Below are 11,095 nucleotides of genomic sequence, written 5' to 3'. Positions count from 1 at the left end.
TACTTTCAGTCGGCGGGCCAGAGAGGCATATATCTCACCAAGATGGATCGTAAAACAGACCAAGAATAATCCACCTTGGTCGTACAACCTCTCTTTTGTTATTGGTTAAAGTGATGGCCGTCCATGCGACCCCGGAGATGGGCTAGCTCGCTAATAATCACGCAAGTAGCTAGCCCCCGAAGACAACCACTGCATGCGTGTGGCCCAAACATATGTATGGAGAGGTGTGTTTTTGAGTAACAATGGAACAACTTTGATGTGGCACCGTGATTTTGAACTAGAAATCCACACACTGAGTGAGGGTTAGGTTGACGATGCATATGTATGTTACACCACACTTCAAGCCAACGACGGGGATTCATGCATGCATGTGTGCATAGTATATGCGCTCAAACTTAATTAGGTCTGAATCTCACCATGACCTATAATACGATAACATGAACCAAATGAAGAATCCGCCATGGTAACCTATCTTGTTGTTGGTCAAGGTGATGGGCCCACGAATATATAGGCTTGTCGCCGATAACCACGCGAGGGAGTGTATCATTCGAAGGCAACCACTACATGCATATGTATAGAGGTGATGTGTGCATGCATGTTTGAATACACAACATTGATGTGGCGCGTGTGTCAAAAATCATACACTAGCTCCCCACACAGAGCGAGATCGGTTCATGATGTGTCGTTGTACTAGCCACTTCGACTCGATGGGAGGGATTCATGCGTACACATGCATGTGTGTGTGCTCAAACTATATCATGCATGTCATCCCAGAGCAAAAATAATAATCCCCTCCTAAGTCAAATTAACCTCTCTTGTTGTCAGGCAAAAAGTAGTGATGGACCAAGAAGGCCCACAGATGGATGTTCGCTGATAACTGCTTAAGTGGGTGCGAGAGGACAACCACCACCGCTTTGCATGTGGGCCAAACATATATATGTTGAATACCCAAAATGCACAACTTTGATGTGCCACATGCCTCAAAAACCGTAAACCATGCACCCACACAGAGTGAGGTTCATATCAAGCGTACTACATATGATGGTCCCCTTCCCCCCTCTTCACCGCATACTATATGCTCCTACCGTAATATATGTACAACCCAAAAGAATCCTCATCGATGGTGCAATTAATTAACCTCTCCCGATGTAGGTCAAAGTGATGCATGCATGCATCGATGATGGCCTCGTGGGCCCACAAATGGAAGCGTCACACGTGAGTGTCCTTGCTAGGATATGCATGTGGCCCAAAAAGGTGTTGTGTGATGTTTGAATAACCAGTTTCACAATTTTGATGTGGGGTGCCTCGGTAACCAAAAAGTCCCGACACTGAGTGAGGTGCACTTGTTCACGGACGTGTACGTATAGTATAGATGCTAGTCCCCTCCCACCTCTTCGACGCGTACTATATACCACCATAACACAAACAAAAAAGATTCTACCTTGCTGGTCAAATTAACCTCACTATCGGCTGTTCGTCAAAGTGATGAAAGACGACCTCACGGGCCCACAGAAAGCGTCACACGCGAGTATCGAGTGTCGTGTAGGACAACCATCGACTGCATGTGGCCAAAACATTTATGTATGAAAGGGTTGTGTAATGTTTTAAATAACGATTTTCACGACTCTGATGTGGCACCGGCCTGCCTAACAAAACGGCCAACCCACACGGTGGCTCACAACTCGTAGTGTATTGCGAGCCACCCGCCACCCAAACGCACACACCCACACACACACCGCGAATCCACCGCAACTACGATGCATGTTAAATTAATTATCCCGCGGGGAACATACATGTTACCAAAGGACGGACATTTTAATTTCAAAAAAATCACAGAGATCATTAAGACGTTTTAGTACATTGATTGATTTTCTACGGGTATAATGTGCAAAAATCAAATTTGAGCTACATGCACACGTGACAGTGCACCTAAATGGATTGCAAAAACACATGTGTCTCACTTGGTGCATGTTTACTCCCCGTGCAACAAATTTCAAACATTGAGAATCTTGATTTTTAAATTCTAATACATCCAAAACTTGTTTGAAGTTCATGAAACTTATCGTGTTGTCATATGGACACCAATACAAAGTGGCATTGTACTTTTTTGTCAAATTTGAGACCAGTTTTGATGCAATCTTTATCTAATTACAAACGGGAGATTCTTAATAACTAGGAACCAATATCCCAAATGGATTATTTATTCGAACCGTGAGCGTTAGACCAACAATGGATATGTGCCATGCTTCGGTTAAGCAATAAAGCGGCAGCATTAATCATCCAAATAGAAAAACAATATGCATGCCGCCGCGCGACCCGTGTGGCATGCGAGCAGGCGTGAGTTGACGGGACGCATGCGAGCAGTCCGCCGCGCAGGCAGATGGGGAGGCGTGCATGCATGTGTGTGAATTGACGGAGGCGTTCTCGCTGCGCACTGTCATCGGGAGGCGTGCGAGTAGCTGTGTGAAACTTTGATAGGCATGCCAGCAGTCTGGTGCGCAGGCTCATCGGGAGGTGAGCCATCGGTTAGACCGCCGCCCGCCTCTCTCTCACAACTCCCACTACTCCATATTAATGGTGCACCCGAGCGGCCGCACCCCCCATCCTCGCTACACACACATAATCCTCTCTCTCCGCTTGCATCCTCGATGCCGCTCTCAGTCCTCAAAGCCGTCAGTGTTTGAGGATGCCGCCCAAGCACCCCATCGGAGGGAGTGACGACGCCGGGGCTGCTAAAGCACTGGAGCACGGCGTGGAGATGGAGACAGAGGTTGCCGTCACCGCCGACGAGTTATCGCTGCACCCTAACATCGTCGACAGCGTCGAGCTTCCACAGCCGGAGGCGAAGTTCCACACTGACTCCGACGACCACTCCGGTGACGACTCCGACAACCACTCCGGCGACGACTCCGACAATGAGGGATAGCTGGTTAGTCATCTATACCCATTTATGTGTCAAATAGATCATAGGGTTTCTCTGGTTACTCCTGCCTCCCCCTTTTTGGAATAGAAATCATGTGGTTATGTTCTCCCAATCCATGAAATCTGAGTAAGTTTCGTTAGATCCGTGTAGTGTATTGATTGTTCGAATGGTACAGGTGATAAGTGATTAATTGTTTCATATGTGCAAATGATTTCTGCTAGTAATCCGATTAGGTTTAGTGTTCGTGCTAATAATTCCTAGGCAGGACTTGACAATTGATTTTGAATGACCTACATATGTTTGTGCCATTATTTTCTTCAAGATTGGTCTGTACATAGACGATTATGCTTAAAAATCGAACCATAATCTCTGGATATGTATAAATAAATAGCCATAAATTCCTAATCCTACTTCACGGCATGTAATCAGTGATTTCATGCCAAATTTGTTTTACTATTTGTATAGGTGATGTCTGACGATGTGGACAGCGAGGATGAAGATGCCCAGAGGAGGTACAAGAGGCGAATCCTGAGGGAGCTTTATGCGGGAATGCATAACAGGCGTATTAGGACCTGGAACGACGGCTATGGATGCCCATTTTGCAACCACAAGCTTCATGACGCGTATCTAAGTGTTCTGGCGCATGCAAAAGGACGGGTCATTGGCTCCTTCAAGCAGAAGTATTCTTGCAGGGTAGCGCACGACGCGTAAGCCGAGTACCTGGAGACGCTTCAGGATCGTGCCGGCGGCATTTGAGATGATATGTGGGATGGATCGAACTATGTACGCTTGAGTATGCTTAATAATGTTTGAACTATGTACTTATGATTGAACTATGCTTATGTACGTGTACGCTTATTATCTATGTCTGAGTATGTTAAATATTTGGTCAAAATTTGGTAAAAATTTCAAAGGGGGACCAATAAACCAGGAAACGGAGGTAGTACGTCAATCACACATGGTTCCCAAAATTGGAACCATGTGCAATGGCTTTCATTTTGCATGTTGCGTCAATCACACACGGTTCGCTCTAGCAAACCGTCGCCCCCAGAATTCTTTGTGGGACGGAAAACCCTCACCACCCAATTCAAACAAGAAAAAAGAAAACCCTCACCATCCCCACGTCACAAAAACCCTCACCCCTCCCGCCACCCCCTCTAGTATGGTCCCCATTCACACCTGCACAAGCTCCTCCGCGTCTATGCCATGGCACCGCCTATCGTGGCGGTAAACACTTAGCTCAACGACTGCCGCCGCCAGGCTGCCGGCAAAGCCCACCGCATTTCGCCACTTCCGCTTGCCGCTGCCTATCGCCATCGACTTTCTCGACCCTACTCGCAGTCGACCCAGCTCCGCTCGGTTGGGGAATATGTCGTACTGAGGGTTCTTTCTCATGGACGATGAGGTAACTAATTTAACGAGATATTATCTCATCTCTTATCCCAGTTCATCCGCCTCCTTTAATCACCCGACAGAAATCGCCGTGAATTCATATTTTTTCGAGTTGATTTGAGGGTTTTCTTTCATTCATAGAATGTATAGTGTGCCGACACTTCGGGACTTGGCGACCGCCGCCAGAGATTCCATCTCATCATACCGGATAACTTGAGGACGCGCGTGGTATGTTCAATATCACCCTAAATCGGTTGGCATGGCCTACTTTCCTGAACATATTCTAAATATTGCTACATTTGGATAAAAGGTGCCACATGCACCATATACGTCAAAGGGGATTTTTCCCCTCTTCTTTCTATATTAGGCAAATTAATGATGTATTGTTCTTTCGATTACTCTCATTTTTCCATGACATCATGTTTACCCTATCTGTTTAATTATAGATTTTTGTCCTTCGATTTCAACTGTTGTACAGTTCTTTCAATTTGGGCCCATATTTGCATGTTACCATATTTTCTTTAACAATCTTACTATTTTCTGGAGGACATCCCTTGCTATGCAACAGATTATGTAGTGCACAATTTTTCCCTTTACATAGATCAAGGCTCCACGGATGTCATACTGCACACAAACCATGGATTTACAATCGTTGCTACTGTAAGACTTGATGAACGTGGTGACTCCTATTTTGGCACTGGCTTTTGGAATGAAATTGCAAAGTTTTATGTACTGAAAGCTGGCACTAAAATTGCACTGCACATAGAAGGGCCTGGTCATGAGATATATGCTAACTTTCCCGACAAAATCATCCGTCCAGACTTTGTTCGAAGTAAGTTTTCTTTTCAACTATATGCATATGTTGACTTACCTAGCAATGTCAAATGAATTGTGTAGTATTTAAGCAACCAATTGTTATTCCCTTTTCTTACTATATTCCTACCTAATAACTTCTAGTTACCAATACACTTTTCTATTGCCCTGTTTTAACTAAATATTCCCTGTACTCCCATTTCTATCAGAAAGCGCCGCTGACAAGGAGACTCCGGAGGTGGAGAACGGGGCTGCCAACAAGCGGAGGCGGGGCGAGCTAGAACCGCAAGCGACTCCAGCAGGCCTAGACTTAATCAGCAGCCTCCCCGATGATATGTTGAGAGTCATCATCTCCCTCCTCCCAATCAAATATGGGGCGCGGACAACCCTCCTTTCCCGGCGGTGGCGCCCCCTATGGAACTCCAGCCCTCTCGACCTCATCGACACCCACGAGCTCTGCCATGGCTATCACAAAAGCTTGGATGCGTTCTCCAAGATCCTCGGCAGTCACCTTGGCCCAACCAAAGGCCTTAGAATGGGCAAGTTTCGTTCCAATGGCAAGGACTGGGCCAAGCTTGACGACTGGTTCTGATCCCCCGCCCTAGATCAGCTCGAGGAGCTCACTTTTGATGATGGGCATATGCGGTCGCTGCCAACGTCTGCACTCTGCCTCGCGCCCATGTTGTGCGTTGCCAAGTTCAGGAACTGCCATTTCCCGCCCCTTAATGACGCGCCCGCTCTTATTCTACCACGACTGAAGCACCTTGAGCTCATCGCCGTCTGCCTCTCAAAGGGTGACATGGAGCGCCTGCTCCGTGGCTGTACTACACTCGAGTACCTTCGTCTTCAGGTGATCAATGGGTTGAGTACCTTCCACATCACCTCCATGACTCTTCGGACTATTTATGTGTGTTGTTGGTGCGGTAGGAAGATATCACAAAAGGTGGACCACGGTATGGTCATCTAGGACACACCTGCACTTGAGAGATTACTTGTAGTTGATCAAGAAGGTCCAACAAGAATCAATGTCATTTCTGCATCGAAATTGACAGTGGTGGGCTACTCGTCTGACAAATACTCCGAACTTGTTATTGGATCCACACCCGTTCAGGTACAACAGCCGCCTTCTACCTCTCCTTCTACAAATTAACATTATTTCTAATTTTGAAGATGTTTGTTCGTCTGTCATTCAGAAAATGATTCCGACAAGCTTGACCCCGAAACTGCGCACAGTGAAGGTCTTGGCACTAGAATCTATCGGCCCCGACCTGTAGCAAGTTGTCAGTTTCCTGAGATGCTTTCCGTGCCTGGAGAAGCTATATATCGAGGTGATATTCCTTTCCTGTTAAATGTTAACCATAAGGGAGTTCAATTTGTGACACCTTTTTCCAAGTTTACAATGACAATGTACTACGATTTCTGAAGGTTCTTTTGGAGGATTTCAGTACATACATGTCCCCCCCCCCATATTGGTTGCTTGATCCATATGGTTACAATCAATAAGCATTTCTCTTTGGATTCATCTGTACTAGTTTTCTTAGGGAACTTTTCATCCACTCCAACCTCTTGTGAAGAAGGCTACATTTTTCTACAATGTAATCAAATGCCCATGTTAATCATGTCAGATCGAAGATGGCATGTTAGTGCATATTACAAATCCTGCAAACCAAACAGCTAGGCTTGTAGTAATGTTCAAAACTGCATGTAGGCACTAACACGTTTTCTTCTTTTGCAGATAAGATTAGGCCCAGTGGTGGATAATGTGATACAATATAACAATCACGTCGAATGCCTAGATCTGCATCTCTCAGAAATTACTTTGAACTCCTACCGAGGGACCTTACCGGAGATTATATTCGCCAGGTTCTTTGTTCTCAGAGCAAGGGTGCTGAAGGCAATGAGGTTTGCCCTACATTTATTTCACAAAAATGAATGGTTTGTTGATCAGCGTCGGCGCCTGCGGCAGAATGGAGTAGGCTCCAAAAATGCTGAATTTCATTTTGGAACTTCAGATGATAATCGGAAGTCATCGTGTCAACCCCATACATGACTTCTCAGTGGCTGACCCCTTTGCAAAAATTGTGAGGTTTCGAAGCTAGACTTAGAAGCGGTGATATTAGTTTGAACCTCTCTGATATCCATGTTCAGCGGATCAGCGCGAGCGTTTGCAGCGGATGAGCTGAATTTCATTTCTAATATCAGTTTGAACCTTGTAATCTTCGAATTTGAGCCATATAACTCTGGAATTTGAACCTTGTAACATTTCAAGCTTTTGTGGTACAATCGTTGGAATGGCATCGTATGAGACTCGTATATTGCTAGCACTATTTGGACCTTAATATGCAATGGTCTTAGATTTTATTAACCATTCTCGAATCAGTTTACCTTGTCGATCTCACAGCACACGATCTGTATAGCTAACTCGATTGCGATCTTCGACATATTGCATACAGTTGGTTTCTTCCACCGTGGGCACTGTAGAGCACAGAATTAATTATCGCACTCGAGTGTCCATCATCACCCTTCTGTGTAACTTTGACCTCATCACCCGAGGGTAAACTTGTGACCGAAGTCATTCCACACACTTTGGTTTTACAAAGCTTTTTGCCAATAAACACCCACGATTTGTCCCTCTTCTAGCCGACGCCTGGCCAAACTAGCCGGGCGGGAAGCTTGCGCGGTAAACAGCGCGGTAGCGCGGGAACAGGCTCACCGACGATACATTTGGCGCCTCTTCTAGCCCACGCGTGGGGTGCGGTGTTGTCAAGCGTGCACTGGATTCTGGAATCCTCCGTTATGAACGTCGTGACCAGACGTGACGATTACAGGCCGGCCGGCCCCCATTTATTACAGCGCCCATTTAACCTAACCTTGTGTCTCTTCAACCTTTCGACCGCGCCCCACCATTGCAAGAAGCACACCCAACGAGAAATTCTTAGAGGGTATCCTGCGTGGCTCCAATGGTGCTCCGAGCGGCTGCCGACGACGAGCAGCAGTTCACCATGCGTACCGTGGTGAACACCCATAGAAGGTTCATGGACCTCTCGGTGGTGTACACCAACAATCCGGTCTAGGTGGAGCACTCCATCCACATCACAGAGTTGTTGCTTGCCGAGGAGAAGTACAAGGTGGTCAGGTTCGATCTCGAGTACACCCGCGCTCGTGCCGGGTCTCATCCCAAGGCCGTCGTCGCCCAGATGTGCGTGCGCCACCACGTCCTCATCTACCACTACTACCTGGCCACAAGACCTTGCGAGCGTTTCGCCAGGTTTGTCGACAGCCCCCACTACATGTTCGCTATTGTGGAAATCACCAACAATGTAAAGGCGCTCGAGAGTTCGGGCATCGCCTGCCAGAATCTTGTCGACATCCTGGGCCAATACAAGATCTGGGGCAGCAAGGAGCATGAGAAGGACTCACTGGTTCACCTCGCCGAGGCCATCATCGACCCCTACTACAGAGACATGAAGGATTCATGCAACAAGGACAAGCATGCCTGGCACTCGGCCTGGATGGAGAAACTCAACAAAGCTCATGTCGTTTACACGGCCAAAGAGGCGTACACGAGCTACGACATGTACAGGCGGATCGTTGACATGAGGAAGTGCCTCCTTCCCCGAAACGGCCAGGGATCCAGCCGGAAGCAGAGCAATGGCAAGCGTCGTCGCAACAATAAGTAGATGATTAGATCCTCATTTCTCCTACTTTAGTATGCATGTAATTGCTTACTTTGGTGTGTGCAAATGTTATGTGTGTAGTCACTTGTGTAATTGTATGCTTAATTTGGTTATGCAATGCTGTCTTTTTAAGTATATATGTTGATGCTCTGTAGACAGAGCGTAGATGGTGTGCGGACAAAGAAAATCACATCGCACACGAACTAAACAATGGAACCCGTCAATGATGTTTTCATCAATCACTCACAATTGTATACCAGCAATCGTTTGCTCACAACACACGCGGCTTGTTAGAAGTAATCATATGTGTTCTTATCGGTCTTCGCACACGTTTCTTATTATAGTCCTGTTTGCCTCATATCACACACATCTTGTTCATTTGAACCGTTTCTGTTCTCATATCTCAACGCAAACAGTTCATCTGAGTGAACCGCATGCCGTATATCGCACACGCCTTTGATCTTGCCGACCATTTCTTTTGTGTTGTCTAATCACAAACAATTCATCCGAGCGAACCGTATGATGTACATCGCACACAACTTCATCTGGCTGCCCGTTTCTTTTGTTTGTCCTCATCGCAAACAGTTAATTGAGATGAACTGTATGCCCTGCATCGCACACACAACTGAAATCTGAACCGTGTTTGATGCATCCTCCATCGCAAACGTTTTGCACCTTTTTTGACGGTTTTTTTACACCACCGTTTGCGATTATGGCATCGCACACAGTTTCGTCGAAGGGTCTCTGATCGTAGTGCCGCGTTAGCAGCATCCTGCAGTAGTGCTAGTAGCCAATTGAAAATTTAGATATGCACACATGACACATTGATCATAGGGCTAATATACTCCCAATATGACATTCAAAACCCCAACCTGAGTAGCATTCAAAAACAAATCTAATATAACTACATATGACATTCAAAACCTTAATATGACATTCAAATAACACATTGATCATTGGTCATGCACACACATTGAACAACAGAGCTAATATAACTACATATTGTGGACAAATTTATATACTAATGAATCAAATAACTTCTTAATCAATGGATTCCATTTGGGCATATGACATTTAAAACCCCAATCTGAGTAGCATTCAAAAACAAATCTAATAGGGACCCAATCTAATAAGCATACATGTCTGTAGAATTAAAAACCCCGATCTGTGAGCATTAAAAACAAATCTAATAAGCATACATCTGTGAAGCATTGAAGCACATCTAATAAACAGATCTATCTAGAATTTTTGCAACGAATTTATCCAACAAACCCTAGTACAAAAACCCCCATCCCGCCAATACAGAAAACCCCGGCCCATCCGTCAAACCAACTACTCTAACCATCTGAACTACGGTATGAATCCACAATCTAACCAATCCAACTAACTCTACAAGCTAATATCCTAAAGCAAAGCAAGTGCAAATACCTCCTGCTCCTCGCTAGGCTGCGCATCGGGGGTATCGGGATTGACTGCGCCGCTCGACGCCGTCACCTTCTGCAGCGCTGAGGCGGAGCCTGCCACCTCCTTCTCCACATCCGCTGCGATTGCGAGTTTCCCCGCACCGCCGTGGACGCCGCAGACATCCGCGGTCACCGCGCCCTGCAGCTCGACCACATCTCCGGCCGCTGCGCCGGTGTCGCCACGGGCTTCGGCCATCTCCGGGCAGATGGAGGCGATGAAGGTGAGGAAGAGGATGCGGTGGGGGAGAGCAAGACGGTGCGGTCGAGGCAGTGGAGGAGAGCGAGACGACGCCGGTGGGGGAGAGGAAGACGATGCGGCAGGGAGGGGATTTGGGGGGAAATGGTAGGGGGCAATGGTGGTGGTTGCCCCTCTTTATACGATGGGACGTTTCAGGCATGTCCCATGGACACGTGCTACCCCACGACTGCGGTCCGTTGCATGCGCCCACGTATATGAATACATGTACGGTCAGCATACGAAACAACTATATGGGTAACGGTCAAAGGTGTACTCGGCCCTACGCGGTCCCACTCGTCAGAGTTAACGGTCAAAGGCATTGACCCGATGACAACATCCGCTATAACCTGTTCTGAGGGTTTCGGGCAAGGGAGTGGGGAAAAGTGAGCAAAAGTTAACAGAGTGGGGATGAATGACTAGACCTAAGGAACCAGGGGCACAGAAATAAAAAACCCATAATTTTTTATTGTTCCATGCTATTATATTATCTGTTTTGGTTGTTTTATATGCATTAATATGCTATTTTATATGATTTTGGGACTAACCTATTAACCTAGAGCCCAATGCCAGTTCCTGCTTTTTTCCTTGT

This window comes from Triticum aestivum, chromosome 2D, assembly GCF_018294505.1.
Source record: "Triticum aestivum cultivar Chinese Spring chromosome 2D, IWGSC CS RefSeq v2.1, whole genome shotgun sequence".
Classification (NCBI taxonomy): Eukaryota; Viridiplantae; Streptophyta; class Magnoliopsida; order Poales; family Poaceae; genus Triticum; species Triticum aestivum.
This window is presented reverse-complemented; position numbering follows the sequence as displayed.